The sequence below is a fragment of the Schistocerca serialis genome, chromosome 11 (genome assembly GCF_023864345.2).
Source record: "Schistocerca serialis cubense isolate TAMUIC-IGC-003099 chromosome 11, iqSchSeri2.2, whole genome shotgun sequence".
Classification (NCBI taxonomy): domain Eukaryota; kingdom Metazoa; phylum Arthropoda; class Insecta; order Orthoptera; family Acrididae; genus Schistocerca; species Schistocerca serialis.
In genome coordinates this window covers 154,200,017-154,215,251 of record NC_064648.1, presented here as the reverse complement: position 1 = coordinate 154,215,251, position 15,235 = coordinate 154,200,017, and the positions used below count along the sequence as shown (strand labels likewise).

General features: G+C 43.3%; 2 protein-coding genes across 2 annotated transcripts in view; one reads left to right on the top strand and one right to left on the bottom strand.

Annotated features, from left to right (window-relative positions):
- Nucleotides 1–15,235, bottom strand: part of LOC126427096 (something about silencing protein 10) — a 197,419-nt gene that overhangs the window by 15,176 nt on the left and 167,008 nt on the right. The gene's annotated exons all lie outside the window — the stretch shown is intronic.
- The window catches only part of LOC126427094 (zinc finger protein ZFP2-like), a 718,966-nt gene that overhangs the window by 567,480 nt on the left and 136,251 nt on the right, over nt 1–15,235 (top strand). The window lies entirely within an intron of this gene.

Here is a 15,235-nt window from a genome sequence, read left to right as displayed (position 1 = left end):
GGAGTTCGGATAGGTTGGTGTTAGTGGGAAGTATCCAGATAACCCGGACGGTGTAACACTGTGCCAAGATGTGCTGGCCGTGCACCAAGGCATGTTTAGCCACAGGGTGATCCTCATTACCAACAAACACTGTCTGCCTGTGTCCATTCATGCGAATGGACAGTTTGTTGCTGGTCATTCCCACATAGAATGCATCACAGTGTAGGCAGGTCAGTTGGTAGATCACGTGGGTGCTTTCACACGTGGCTCTGCCTTTGATTGTGTACACCTTCCGGGTTACAGGACTGGAGTAGGTGGTGGTGGGAGGGTGCATGGGACAGGTTTTACACCGGGGGGGGGGGGGGGGGGGGGGCGGTTACAAGGGTAGGAGCCAGAGGGTAGGGAAGGTGGTTTGGGGATTTCATAGGGATGAACTAAGAGGTTACGGAGGTTAGGTGGATGGTGCAAAGACACTCTTGGTGGAGTGGGGAGGATTTCATGGAGGATGGATCTCATTTCAGGGCAGGATTTGAGGAAGTCGTATCCCTGCTGGAGAGCCACATTTAGAATCTGATCCAGTCCCGGAAAGTATCCTGTCACAAGTGGGGCACTTTTGTGGTTCTTCTGTGGGAGGTTCTGGGTTTGAGAGGATGAGGAAGTGGCTCTGGTTATTTGCTTCTGTACCAGGTCGGGAGGGTAGTTGCGGGATGCGAAAGCTGTTGTCAGGTTGTTGGTGTAATGCTTCAGGGATTCCAGACTGGAGCAGATTCGTTTGCCACGAAGACCTAGGCTGTAGGGAAGGGACCGTTTGATGTGGAATGGGTGGCAGCTGTCGTAATGGAGGTACTGTTGCTTGTTGGTGGGTTTGATGTGGACGGATGTGTGAAGCTGGCCATTGGACAGGTGGAGGTCAACATCAAGGAAAGTGGCATGGGATTTGGAGTAGGACCAGGTGAATCTGATGGAACCAAAGGAGTTGAGGCTGGAGAGGAAATTCTGGAGTTCTTCTTCACTGTGAGTCCAGATCATGAAGATGTCATCAATAAATCTGCACCAAACTTTGGGTTGGCAGGCCTGGGTAACCAAGACGGCTTCCTCTAAGCGACCCATGAATAGGTTGGCGTATGAAGGGGCCATCCTGGTACCCATGGCTGTTCCCTTTAATTGTTGGTATGTCTGGCCTTCAAAAGTGAAGAAGTTGTGGGTCAGGATGAAGCTGGCTAAGGTAATGAGGAATGAGGTTTTAGGTAGGGTGGCAGGTGATCGGCGTGAAAGGAGGTGCTCCATCGCAGCGAGGCCCTGGACGTGCGGGATATTTGTGTATAAGGAAGTGGCATCAATGGTTACAAGGATGGTTTCTGGGGGTAACGGATTGGGTAAGGATTCCAGGCGTTCGAGAAAGTGGTTGGTGTCTTTGATGAAGGATGGGAGACTGCATGTAATGGGTTGAAGGTGTTGATCTACGTAGGCAGAGATACGTTCTGTGGGGGCTTGGTAACCAGCTACAATGGGGCGGCCGGGATGATTCGGTTTGTGAATTTTAGGAAGAAGGTAGAAGGTAGGGGTGCGGGGTGTCGGTGGGGTCAGGAGGTTGATGGAGTCAGGTGAAAGGTTTTGTAGGGGGCCTAAGGTTCTGAGGATTCCTTGAAGCTCCGCCTGGACATCAGGAATGGGATTACCTTGGCAAACTTTGTAGGTGGTGTTGTCTGAAAGCTGACGCAGTCCCTTAGCCACATACTCCCGACGATCAAGTACCATGGTCGTGGAACCCTTGTCCGCCGGAAGAATGACGATGGACCGGTCAGCCTTCAGATCACGGATAGCCTGGGCTTCAGCAGTGGTGATGTTGGGAGTAGGATTAAGGTTTTTTAAGAAGGATTGAGAGGCAAGGTTGGAAGTCAGAAATTCCTGGAAGGTTTGGAGAGGGTGATTTTGAGGAAGAGGAGGTGGGTCCCGCTGTGATGGAGGACGGAACTGTTCCAGGCAGGGTTCAATTTGGATAGTGTCTTGGGGAGTTGGATCATTAGGGGTAGGATTAGGATCATTTTTCTTCGTGGCAAAGTGATACTTCCAGCAGAGAGTACGAGTGTAGGACAGTAAATCTTTGACGAGGGCTGTTTCGTTGAATCTGGGAGTGGGGCTGAAGGTAAGGCCTTTGGATAGGACAGAGGTTTCGGATTGGGAGAGAGGTTTGGAGGAAAGGTTAACTACTGAATTAGGGTGTTGTGGTACCAGATTGTGTTGATTGGAATTTTGAGGTTTTGGAGGGAGTGGAGCGGGAAGTGGGAGATTGAGTAGATGGGAGAGACTGGGTTTGTGTGCAATGAGAGGTGGTTGAGGTTTGCTGGAAAGGTAGTGAAGGGTGAGTGAGTTGCCTTTCCGGAGGTGGGAAAGCAGGAGATTGGATAGTTTTTTTGAGGTGAAGGGTGGCATGCTGTTCTAGTTTGCGGTTGGCCTGTAGGAGGATGCTCTGAATAGCCGGTGTGGATGTGGGAGAGGAAAGATTGAGGACTTTTATTAAGGATAGGAGTTGACGGGTGTGTTCATTGGCTGAGTTGATGTGTAGGTGAAGGATTAGGTGGGTGAGGGCCATGGATTGTTCAGTTTGGAACTGGTATAGGGACTGATGGAAAGAAGGGTTGCAGCCAGAGAGGGGAACTTTAAGTGTGAGGCCTTTGGGGGTTATGCCAAATGTCAGACAAGCCTGAGAAAATAAAATATGTGAGCATAATCTGGCTAGGGTGAAGGCATGTTTGCGGAGGGAGTGTAAATAAAACTTAATGGGGTCGTTGTGGGGGTGTTGTGAGGGTGACATGATGTTAGAAGGTGGAAAGTTTAACATGAGGTTGAAATGAAAATGAAAGATAAAAATATATGGGGAGAGATAAAGGTGAAGTAGAAAGCAACTGGAGATCTGGTATGAAAAACGGCGAAAAAGTGTTGGTTAAGTTGATCCTGTGGTGAACTTGGGTTGGTAGACAGCGATGTGCATAAAGGTTAGGTGGTTGTGTTGCCGCTAAAACACGTTAAAGGACGGAGAAATTCGGGAAAATTTCGAAAAAACGTATTAAAAGGAGTGGTGTTGTGGTGAAAGAATACGAAAATGGGGCTAACAATGGTCTGACGAAGAAATAATGACGTTAAAACCTGTGGGGAGCGGCTAAAATGATCAGTGATATGCGAAAAACGGAAGTGGAAATACAGTGAAAGTTATTACAACTAGCCGAAATGGTTGTTCAATACGTGAAAGCAGCAGTTATTGACCTAGAAACGGTGGATTTTATAGCCGCGGTAGTGTTAAAAGCGGAAAATAAAATTTTGTTGGTTATGGTTTGGAAGTGGGTTACGTATTATTGAGTATATATAGGCGGGATAAAATTGTATAGTAGATTACGGTAAAAAGGGGAAGGTGAATACAAAGTGAGACTACTGGTAAAAACAGAAGGAGAAAATAAAGAGAAAAAGACGACAGGAAAGATTTCGAAATGCAACAGCGACAATAACAAACGTAATTGTTGGGTTCAAATTAATGATATGGTTATAATAGAGGGAAACATTCCACGTAGGAAAAATATATCTAAAAACAAAGATGATGTGACTTACCAAATGAAAGTGTTGGCAGGTCGACAGACACACAAACAAACACAAACATACACACAAAATTCAAGCTTTCGCAACAAACTGTTGCCTCATCAGGAAAGAGGGAAGGAGAGGGAAAGGCAAAAGGATGTGGGTTTTAAGGGAGAGGGTAAGGAGTCATTCCAATCCCGGGAGCGGAAAGACTTACCTTAGGGGGAATGTTTGAATCTTAAAATGAAATCCTTTTGAAATTGTGGTATTATTGTCTTGTAGTCTTAATTTTTCCTTCTCTGAAAGTGCACAACTTTCCTAGGAAAATAGATAAGTTCATGAAATATTTCAATTAGATCATCTGAGTTTCCCTAAAGTTCTTTGCGATCTGTGGAACTCCCAGTGCCCAATAAAAGCTTATGGCTCATAACATATAAGCTTATTTGCACGAATTTAAGGACCTCCGTCCACTTATTAATGAAAACAGTGTCTATGTCCAAAGTATTTATGCATTTTTTATTTCTTTTATCTTTTATGTAAATGTAACAGCTCTATATTTTGATATTTTCCAGTAGCTGTCCTATGCATAACTTTAAATACCCACAATTACACAATCAGTCAGCAGCTAGCATTCAAACAGCACAGTCACTAAATTACATGCCAGTCTCGTGGTTTGTTCGATCAAGATTGAATCACTGAAATATGTGATCACTACATTACCGTATTTACTCAAATCTAAGCCGCACTCGAATCTAAGCCGCACCCGAAAAATGAGACTCGAAATCAAGTAAAAAAATTAATCCCGAATCTAAGCCGCACCTGAAATTTGAGACTCGAAATTCAAGGTGAGAGAAAAGTTTTAGACCGTCCCTCCAAATCGAAAAACAGTTGGTCCATTGTAACGTGAAACACAATCGAGGTCGAATGGATGAAGATACAGCTACAGTAGTTTGGTTCGAGTCGTAAGCTTAACAGTTAAGCTTTACCATGTAGCCATTGCTATGTGTCAGGTGCTTCGTCTGTATTTATACGGGTACCCTTCCTTTATCGCGTGCTTCGTCTGGTTTGAATTGATTGCTTATTTTGCTTTGATCTGATAAGTGCCGTTCTCTTTGTTATAGGTGTTTATGTCACTCTAAGCTGAAAATGCATTATTGTACTGTGTCATGCATTGTTTGTTACATTCTGATAATGCGTGTTTACGACCTGTCGCCGCTCACGGCAAGGTTTGCTTTTGTGCGCGCTACGGCTTACAATTAAAAAAAAGAGAGGAACTGTCTCATAAGCGAAACAATGGCGAGAGCCTGCTATTTGTTGTTACTTAAACTGCTGCTTTCTTTGATAATGATCAACAAGAACCAAATAATAGACTGCGTATGATAGATGATGTTCTGAACGAGAGTTTAGCGAAAATTTTTCTCCATTTGAAAATCTTTGCAGACGACTCTTTAGTATGTTACATCCTGCATAGAAATTAGGGTCATCTTAGATTTAAAAATCTAGTCAGTTGCTGTGTTTAGTTTCTGACTGTATCACTATTCAGCATAAGAATAATACGAATATAAACATGACATGATATGTATATTCTTCCGCGTTTGCTGTTCTGGTTTCGTAGTTTATTAGGCAGACAGGATTTAAATGAAATAGCAGCAAACACGAAAGGCTACATGGCATAATGTTTACATTCTTTTACCTTTTAATTTATTTACTGACGCAGAGGTTTTGGCGCCAGTATTTATCTTTGTGCCTGCAAAGCATACCTGTGTAGCGTGACATATATTTGACGGCAGAACATTTTTCAGAACTAGAGCTTACTTTGCACTCGATTCTAAGCCGCAGGCGGTTTTTTGGATTACAAAAACCGGAAAAAAAGTACGGCTTAGATTCGAGTAAATACGGTGTCAATCAGAGTAATTACTTGATGTTCATACACTTACTAGTCAGTCATGGGTGCTATTACAAATGCCAGCCTGCAATGTTCCGTTAGGCTACTCACAGCATAAGTAGCTTACTAACCTGTCTTGTTAAATCTATACAATTTGTTGCAAGTGACCCTGGCATCGAGGATGTATAAGATTGATAAATACAGGAGAAGTGACAGGAGTTTTACTAAATTGTGCCGTGTACAATCATTTAACAACTGATGAAAGCACTTAATAGCCATCAGAAGTGTTGTAACTTCCTAAGCACACAGTGCGTTTCTTTAGTGCACACAGGAGCAAGGAGCAGATGCAGTTTGTGGGCAGAGAATTTTACATCTAATATCAAATAGTAAAAGTAATACACAATTTTGTTTGGTGCAGTTGTGGCATCAATTGCTAACAGTAGATATGAATGTTGAAATGTATTAATTTACAAAGATTTACAATTCAGCCAGTCTTCAATACAATGACTGTTCTGTAGACAATGAGCCCTGACCACTATGAAAGTCTGTAAATGTTGTGAAATGGCACATACACCGATGTTTGAACTTAACTACACCCGCCACTGGAGTTCTGGAAAGAGGATGTTTGCATATCATTGGTAGCAGCAAAATCATTCGTAGTAGCACCCCCGTGTTTGCATGTCATTGGTAGCAGCATAATCATTTGTGGCAGCACCCTCGTGCAACAGTGGTGGCTGTAGGAAATGCAGTGGCGTGACTGACAGTGTGCGTTTTTTAAAGTGCGGCTGATCAGACGGCGGCCAATACGCGAGAAGAAATAAGGCAAAAAGATTATCTGCACGATTTACGAGACACAGTACAGGCCAGTAAGCTTACACGGTTTCTTGAACAGGCCTCTGCAGGATGTTTTTGAGCTCACACAACAAACAATTTGTCTTATACATTTCTGGACCGAAAAAAAATTTGGTTCAGCTCGACGAGCTACCTCAAAAAGGAGCCAGTACAATATTGTCAAATAAAAGTAAATGAAATAACCACTTATTAATTCTGACATCTGCTGCCTTGGTTACTCAGTAAGGCCTCATAGAATTGCTGCATCAGTCCAGACTGGAGGCTTTTATGAGGTTCCCTTCACAGAGGCACTATACTTTCCTGGAATCCAAAGTCTTCTGTCCATCTTCTTATGAGTGATTACATTTATCCATTACATTTTATACTTATCATGTCCACAACAAGAAGACAAGTCCTGGGAACAATAAAAAGTACTGAAAGTAAAGAAAGAATCAGGCACGGCACTAGCGGACACACAGTGCCACACGGTTGGGCTGCAGGCACGTGAAATGAGGGGCCTTTGGAAATAAGTAATGTGAGAAAAAGGACGAGGAAAGATCCTTAGATGATAAAGAAATAAATGATGTGACAGAATTAATGAATGAATGTCCTTAGACAATAAAGGAATGAGGAAGGAGACAGAATCAGTGATGCAATGCCCTTAGTAAGGAAAGACATAAATGACATGACAGAATTACTGAAGGAAGGTTCATAGGTAATAAAGCATGGGAGCTGCAAGAGTGAAAGATCGAGTGCTTGTGGTTGGGAATACACTGTGTCATGACACGAGAAAGAAGGGTTTAGGACATAGTTGGAGACTGTATACAGAAAGATTCCCTAAACCCTCCATACCAGATACCAGAAGAGCAATGTGCCAGGGTAGCCAGAGATGCTCCGTGAACTCATATGGGAATCCCTGGAGGGAAGACAACACTCTTTTTGCAGAACGCTATTGAGAAAACTTCAACTGGCATTTGCAGCTGACTGCAGAAGTCTACTACCATCAACATACATTTGTGAGTGGAACACGAAAGGAAATGACTAGCAGCAGTACAAGTTACCCTCCGCCATGTACCGTATGGTGGATTGAGAAGTATGTACATAGATGTAGAGCCAGAAAAAATGTAATTTTTTGTAGACAACAGCATTGTAAGAAAACAATGTGAAAGTGCTCTTGATCCTGTCTGACATGTCATTTGTATACGATGTGTATTCCAAATCTAAGGTCCAGTGACCATCATTTAACTGACAGTAGGCCTGCACAAAGTTTCACACATACAGTGCTGTCTGCTGTCTCTTTAGGAAACTACTGCAGTGTCAGTTCGATTAGCAGTCATTTGACAGTCAGTGAGAGCTGATCGCAATAGCTGACACAATTGTAGAGCCCAGAATTTGTGAAGTGCACAGTGTGATTAGATTCTTGCTGGCAACAGGTTCTTCAGCTGCTGAAATCCATCATGAGTTATGCTTAGTGTATGGATCTGAAATGATAGGTGACAAACAAGTCAAAAGTGATGTTGAGAATTTCAAAATGGCTGCACATATGTTCAAGATGAACAGCAGAGTGGCAAGCCCCCAGAATTTGGACTTATGACATTGTTGCGTAAGTGAACCAAAAACTCTGAAGTGAATGGCAATTGATGATTAGTGGTCTGGGTAATGAATTCCAAAATGTTGCTCAAAAATCAATTTACAGAACTGTCACTGAACAGCTTGAATATCACAAGCAGCATGTGAGGTGGTGTGGTGTGCGTACTGTAAGACCTTCGGTACACACACCATCAGATTATTTGACTTGTCGCTCTAACGAAGTAGCAAGTGTCAGCAATATGTCTCGTGGTCTTATCGTGGCATGTTTATCTTCTGCCGTTAGGTCAGACGATAGAAATGCCACTTGCACGCTTAGAGTGGCAGATTGACGGTGACCAACTTTAAACAGAACTCGATTAATTTTCACACACTTTTATTTAAATAATAACAAGCCTAAAAATTACTTAACTTGGTTCTGGCTGCTATTTACAATTGACAATGTGAAGTTCCTTTGGTCTTGGTACGTTAATCTTATTCTCACATATCTCTGATACTTGACAAAGTGTCTGTTCATTTGTCTTCATGGCTATGTACAGGAATATGGTAATCTTATTAGGCGCAGACTGAAACTTGACTACAGACTGATGCAGACTGACTAATCGGAGGTCTGTACACTCGTTATAATACCTCGAGCGTTCAGGTATCACTGTGCGAGTGTGATCCGCGAGGAGAAAAGGTTCTACATTAGCAGCGATCTCATTCACTGTGTTACATATTAATACGCGGATTGGCGGAAGCAGAATTTGGTCCGTCTCTAAGACAGCGCCATCTCGTAGTGTGGAGATGGACGAGCGCTGCGCCTGCGCTGTGGTGCTTAGCGGGGCGCGCTCTATTGGGAAAGTTGTGTACACGCTGACTACTATGTACACAACAGTTGGGTTCTAAATACACTCACTGAGTGTATGCATAGTGCACAACAGCTTTTGAAGTGCTATAGACAAGATAGAAGGTGATTTGTTTTCCCACACTTTTATGGGTATTGAGACCTTGATATCATACACTGACACAGAACAAAAACAACAGTCAATGCAGTGGCACCATTCAAGTTCACTCAAACCAATAAAGTTTAAGCAATCTCCGTTCTTGGACTGAAAATGACAGCTATCCATTCTTGGACTGAAATAGATAGCTACAGTTTTCTGGGATGAAAAGGGCTTCCTTCTGATAGATTTCAGGAACCATGGGTCCACAATTACGGTTGACGTATACTGTGAAATGCTAATCAAACTGACACATGTGACCCAAAATGAATGCTGCAAGAAACTGTTGTCTGGCATAAACACACAAGTCAAAAATGGTGTTGAGAACAACACACGCCCTCACATCGCTGCCAAAACAAAGGAAAAGATTCAATATTTTCATTGGAAATTGTTTAGGTGCCCTCTATACAGTCCCGACATTGCAGCAAGCAACTGTTTCCTATTCTTCCATTTAAGAAAGTGGCCAGGTGGACAATAATTTCAAAGCAATGATGAACTCAAAACTGGTGTTACCAACTGGTTCAATTCCCGGGCAGCAGACTCCTATGCAGAGGGGCTAAAGAAGCTGGCACAGTTTTACAGGAAGTATACAGATGTGAACGGTGATTATGTGGAAAAGTAAAGTAGATATGTAGTAAAATATTACTGTCAATAAAAATCTTTTCTCGAGAGCTTATTTATTTTATGAACATTCGGACTTTTGAAACTTCCTGGCAGATTAAAACTGTGCCCGACCGAGACTCGAACTCGGGACCTTTGCCTTTTGCGGGCAAGTGCTCTACCATCTGAGCTACCGAAGCACCGGTAGCTCAGATGGTAGAGCACTTGCCCGCAAAAGGCAAAGGTCCCGAGTTCGAGTCTCGGTCGGGCACACAGTTTTAATCTGCCAGGAAGTTTCATATCAGCGCACACTCCGCTGCAGAGTGAAAATCTCATTCGGACTTTTGTTTTGCAATAGGTTTCATATTAAGAATGTCAGGTATCCTAATACATTTCTGTGATAGGCACACTCTACCTGTCTTTCGCCTCTGTCCAAAATTTGCCGACCAGTATCACGCTAGGTTGAATGTCACTTATCTCAAGTTATCAGTTCAGAATAAGGTGCAACACTGAGCACCATTCAAAAATCCAGGAGGACAGAACCACCTTACGAGGTGAGTCTACTACGTCCAAAATGTAGCAAGCTGTAAATTCAATTACACAGGCCTATATGGTTTCGGGAAGGAAAGGAATCCTACTGTCAAAATTAACAGAGATATAATTTAGATTGAGGCAGTATATCGCACTCAAGACACACACTTGAGAACAATTATTAATTGAGGATGAAAGTTTGTTGGGGCAAAGTTGAGACAGTAGTGGCAACTAGTGTAATTCACATATCAATGACTGTATACCTAGGATGAGCCAACCACTCTGACAACAGATAATTAAGGCTCCTCTCGCAAGAGCAAGAAGTGGTATGCCACTGGAGCTTGTCCTATACTTACACCAGCCACCAGCAATAGTGACTGTTTCAACTGAATACACAGACATAAGCCTAACATTTGACTTTCACAGCTATCTCCATTCCCAGACACACAACTTCATACTTCTGCAGTTAGATGATAGCAGATTGGGGGAGCAGTACACTGTTCCGAGCATGTGGGGCAGTGGTACATTAAGCCAAGCAAGTGGGGAAGGCATAATGAATCAAGCATGTAGGGGAACGGCACAATGAGAAAAGCATGTAGTAGGGGGTGCCACGTTGAATCAAATGTGTGGTAATGGAAGACTGGCCAGTTACATGGGGGAATGGCAGATTCAGTCAAGCATGTTGGGGAGTGACGGACTTAGTCAAGCTTGTGAAGGGAATGACAGACAGAGAAAAGGACTACTCAGTTTGTATATTTTGCTTATTTTTTCATAATTCCACACAACTTCTTCCTGTTTTCTCGATTGATCTGTGTTCAGTTTTTCAAGGCCTATCCACTGTGCCATTTTATAACTAAATCTGAGGGGGGTGCGATGGGGAGGTTCCCTTGTTGGAGAACAAAACTCTCCTGTCTACAAATCAGCAGGGTTTTAGAAAGCATTGCTCATGCAACACCTTTTTGCAATGGGATATACTGCGAACTGTGGATGAAGGGCAACAGGCAAATTCCATATTTCTACATTTCTGAAAAGTATTTGATACAGTACCCCGCTGCAGACTGTTAATGAAGGTATAAGCATACAGAATAGGTTTCCACACATGTGAAAGGCTTGAAGACTTCTTAAGTAATAGAACCCAGTATGTTATCATCGACAGTGAGTGTTCAGGAGTGCCCAGCGAAGTGTGACAGGACCACTGTTACTTTCTATATACACAAATGATCCGATAGACAGGGTGCACAGCATTCTGCAATCCTTTGCTGACGATGTCTGCATCTACATCTATATTCTGCAAACCACCATGAGGTGCATGGCAGAGGGTAGGTCCTATTGAACCATTTATTAGGGTTTCTTCCCATTCTATTCACATATGGATAGCGGGAAGAGTGATTGTTTGAACGCCTCTGGACATCCAGTAATTATTCTAATTTTATCCTGACGATTTATAATGTGAACAATGTGTATGTTCTCGAAACTTTATTAAAAGACTTTCTCAGGACAGTTTATTTCTATCTTCAAGCATCTTCCAGCTCACTTCCTTCAGTATCTCTGTGACACTCTCCCATTGATTAAACAAACCTCTTGACCATTAATTCTGCCCTTCTTTGTATATATTCAATATCCCCTGTTAGTCCTATCTGGTATGGATCCCACACACTCGAGCAATATTCTAGAACCAGTCGCTTGATTGATTTCTAAGCAATCTTCTTTGTAGACTGATTGCACTTCCCCAGTATTCTACCAGTAAACCAAAGTCTGCCACCTGCTTTACGTATGACTGAACCTCTGTGATCATTCTATTTCATACTCCTACAAAGCGTTACACCCAGCTATTTGTATGAGTTGGCCAATTCCAACTGTGACTCATTTATGTTATAGTCATAGAATACCACATTTCTTTAGTTTGTGAAGTGCAAAATTTTACATTTCTGAACATTTAGAGTGAATTCTCAATCTCTGCACCTTTTTCAAATATTATCAAGATCTGACATAATACAGGGTGATTCAAAAAGAATACCACAACTTTAAAAATGTGTATTTAATGAAAGAAACATAATATAACCTTCTGTTATACATCATTACAAAGAGTATTTAAAAAGGTTTTTTTTCACTCAAAAGCAAGTTCAGAGATGTTCAATATGGCCCCCTCCAGACACACGAGCAATTTCAACCCGATACTCCAACTCGTTCCACACTCTCTGTAGCATATCAGGCATAACAGTTTGGATAGCTGCTGTTATTTCTCGTTTCAAATCATCAATGGTGGCTGGGAGAGGTGGCCGAAACATCATATCCTTAACATACCCCCATAAGAAAAAAATCGCAGGGGGTAAGATCAGGGCTTCTTGGAGGCCAGTGATGAAGTGCTCTGTCACGGGCTGCCTGGCGGCCGATCCATCGCCTCGGGTAGTTGACGTTCAGGTAGTTACGGACAGATAAGTGCCAATGTGGTGGCGCTCCATCCTGCTGAAATATGAATTGTTGTGCTTCTTGTTCGAGCTGAGGGAACAGCCAATTCTGTAACATCTCCAGATACTGTAGTCCAGTTACAGTAGCACCTTCGAAGAAAAAGGGACCAAAAACTTTATTGGCTGAAATGGCGAACAAATGTACAACTAAATGAAACTTTATAGCTCCCTTAATTCGCTGACAGATAGTGCTTAGCTCTGCCTTTTGTCGTTGCAGAGTTTTAAATTCCTAAAGTTGGGGTATTCTGTTTGAATCACCCTGTATTATGCAGTTTCTTTCAGATGGTACTTCATTATAGATAATTGCATCACCTGCAAAAAGTCTGAGGTTACTATTAATATTGTCTGCAAGGTCATTAATATACAACATCAACGGGCCAAAACACTTCCCCTAGGGCACATCTGAAGTTACTTCTATATCTGACGACGACTCTCCATCCGAGATAATGTGCTGTGTCCTCCCTACCAAAAGTCATCAATCCAGTCACAAATTTCACTTTATATCCCAGATGACATACCTTTGACAATAAGTGTAGGTGTGGTACAGAGTCAAATCCTTTTTTGGAAATCAAGAAATACTGCATATACTTGATTGCCTCAATACAAAGCTTTCAGTATGTCATGTGAGAAAGTGCGAGTTGGGTTTCAAATGATGGCATTGAGGTAATTTTTTTTTCAAGATGCCTCATTATGTTTGAGCTCAGAATAAGTTCTAAGATTCTACAACAAATCAATGTCAAGGATATTGGAGAGTAGTTTTGAAGATCACTTCTGATGCTGTAGTGCTATGGTGTACTGTGCTGTGGTGTATGGGAAGAATTCATCATTCGGTGGCGGTAAGCTGATACAACATGACTCAGACAAAATTTCTATTTGGTGTGATGATGGCAGCTAGCTCTAAACGTGGAAAAAATGGAAGTTAATGCAAATATGTAGAAAAAACAAATCCATAGTGACTGGAAACACCATTAATTGTGTGCTGCTTGACACAGTCACATCATTTAAATATCTGAGTGTGACAGTGCAAAGCGATACGAAATCGAACAAGCGTGTGAGTATTACAGTAAGGAAGGAGAATGGTCAACTTCGGTTTATTGGCAGAATTTTAGGAGTGTTTGGTTCCTCCATAAAGGAGACCGACCATGTACAGAACACTAGTGCAAACTGTTCTTGAGTAGGCTCAAGTGTTGAGTATTTGGGAATCCGACCTGGTCAGATTAAACAAAACATCAAAAAAATTCAGAGGCGGGCTGTAGATTTCCTACCGGTAGGTTCGAACAACATGCAAGTATAACAGAGATGGTTTGGGAACTGGAATGGGAATCTCCAGAGGGAAGGCAACATTATTTTGCAGGAACACTACTGAGAAAGTTGCATCCAGAAGCATCCTACTGCCACACATTGTACAGTGCCTTGCAGAGTATGTATGTAGATGCAGATGGAGAGTGGCAAATTAAACCAAGCATGTGGCGAATGGCAGACTGAGCCAAGTGTTTGGGGGAATGGCAGAATGAGCCAAAGGTGTGTGTGTGGGGGGGGGGAGTGCAGATGGCAGAATGAGCCACATTCATGGAGGAATAGCAAATTGAGCCAATTATCTGGGGTATGCCAGATTGAGGCAAGCAGGAGGGGCTAGAGCTACACATGCTATAGGTGTGAACCCGACACCCAACACCCAACACAAGGACAAGGCCGAGCCAAGTGTGTGGTGAAATGGCAGACCGAGCCAAATGTACGAGGAAATGACAGGTTGAGCCAAGTATGTGGGGAATGATGGAATGAGCCAAGTATGTGGGAGGAACGGTAGAATGTGTCGAGAGAGAGAGAGAGAGAGTGAGAGTGTGTGTGTGTGTGTGTGTGTGTGTGTGTGTGGAGGAGGTGATGGCAGACTGAGCCAAGTGTGCGAGGAAATAAAAGACTGAGGCAAGTGTGTGGAGGAATGGCAATATGAGCCAAGTATGGGGAGGGAGGCGGAGGGGGGGGGGGGGGGGGGGGGACACTGAGCCAAGAGTGTGGCAGAACGGGAGACCGAGCCAAATGTGTTAGGGAATGGCTGGTTGATTCAAGCTTGAGCGGAATTGGAGATAGAGCCAAGCATGTAGGTGATTGGCAGACTGTGCAAAGCATGCATGGAATTACAGATAGAGCCAAGTATGTGGAGGGAATGGCAGGATGAGCCAAGTGAGTGTGTGTGGGGGGGGGGGGGGGGGGCAGCAGACTGATCCAAGTGTGTGGGGGAAGGGAAGATTAAAGCTGATTCCACAACCAATCTACTGCCATATACTGTACAGTGCCTTGCAGATTGAAACAACTGTGTGTGTGTGTGTGTGTGTGTGTGTGTGTGTGTGTGGTGGGGGAGGGGAGGGTTTATGGCAGACTGAGTCAAGTGTGTGGGAGAATGGAAGATTAAGGCAAGTGTCTGGGGGAATGGCACACTGAGCCAAGTGTGGTGGAATGGCAGACTGAGTCAAATGTGTGAGGGAATGACAGGTTACGTCAAATATGAGGGGAATAGCAGATTGCACCAAGATGTTTAGGGCTGGCAGATTGATCCAAGAGGGTGGAGGGAATGAGAGACTGATCATTCATCAAGCATGTGGGGCAGATGGCACACTGAGCAAAGCATTTGGTGTGGTGGAGGCACGGAGTGAAGTGTGGGTGCTGGAGGGGGACTGCACGAGAATGAGCGAAACATTTGAGGGGCACAGCACTCTGAGTCCTTCATGTAGGAGGGCATCATACTGAGCCAGGCACTTACGGAGACCTGCACACTGAAGCACGAGACTTTCTGCGTGTGCTCC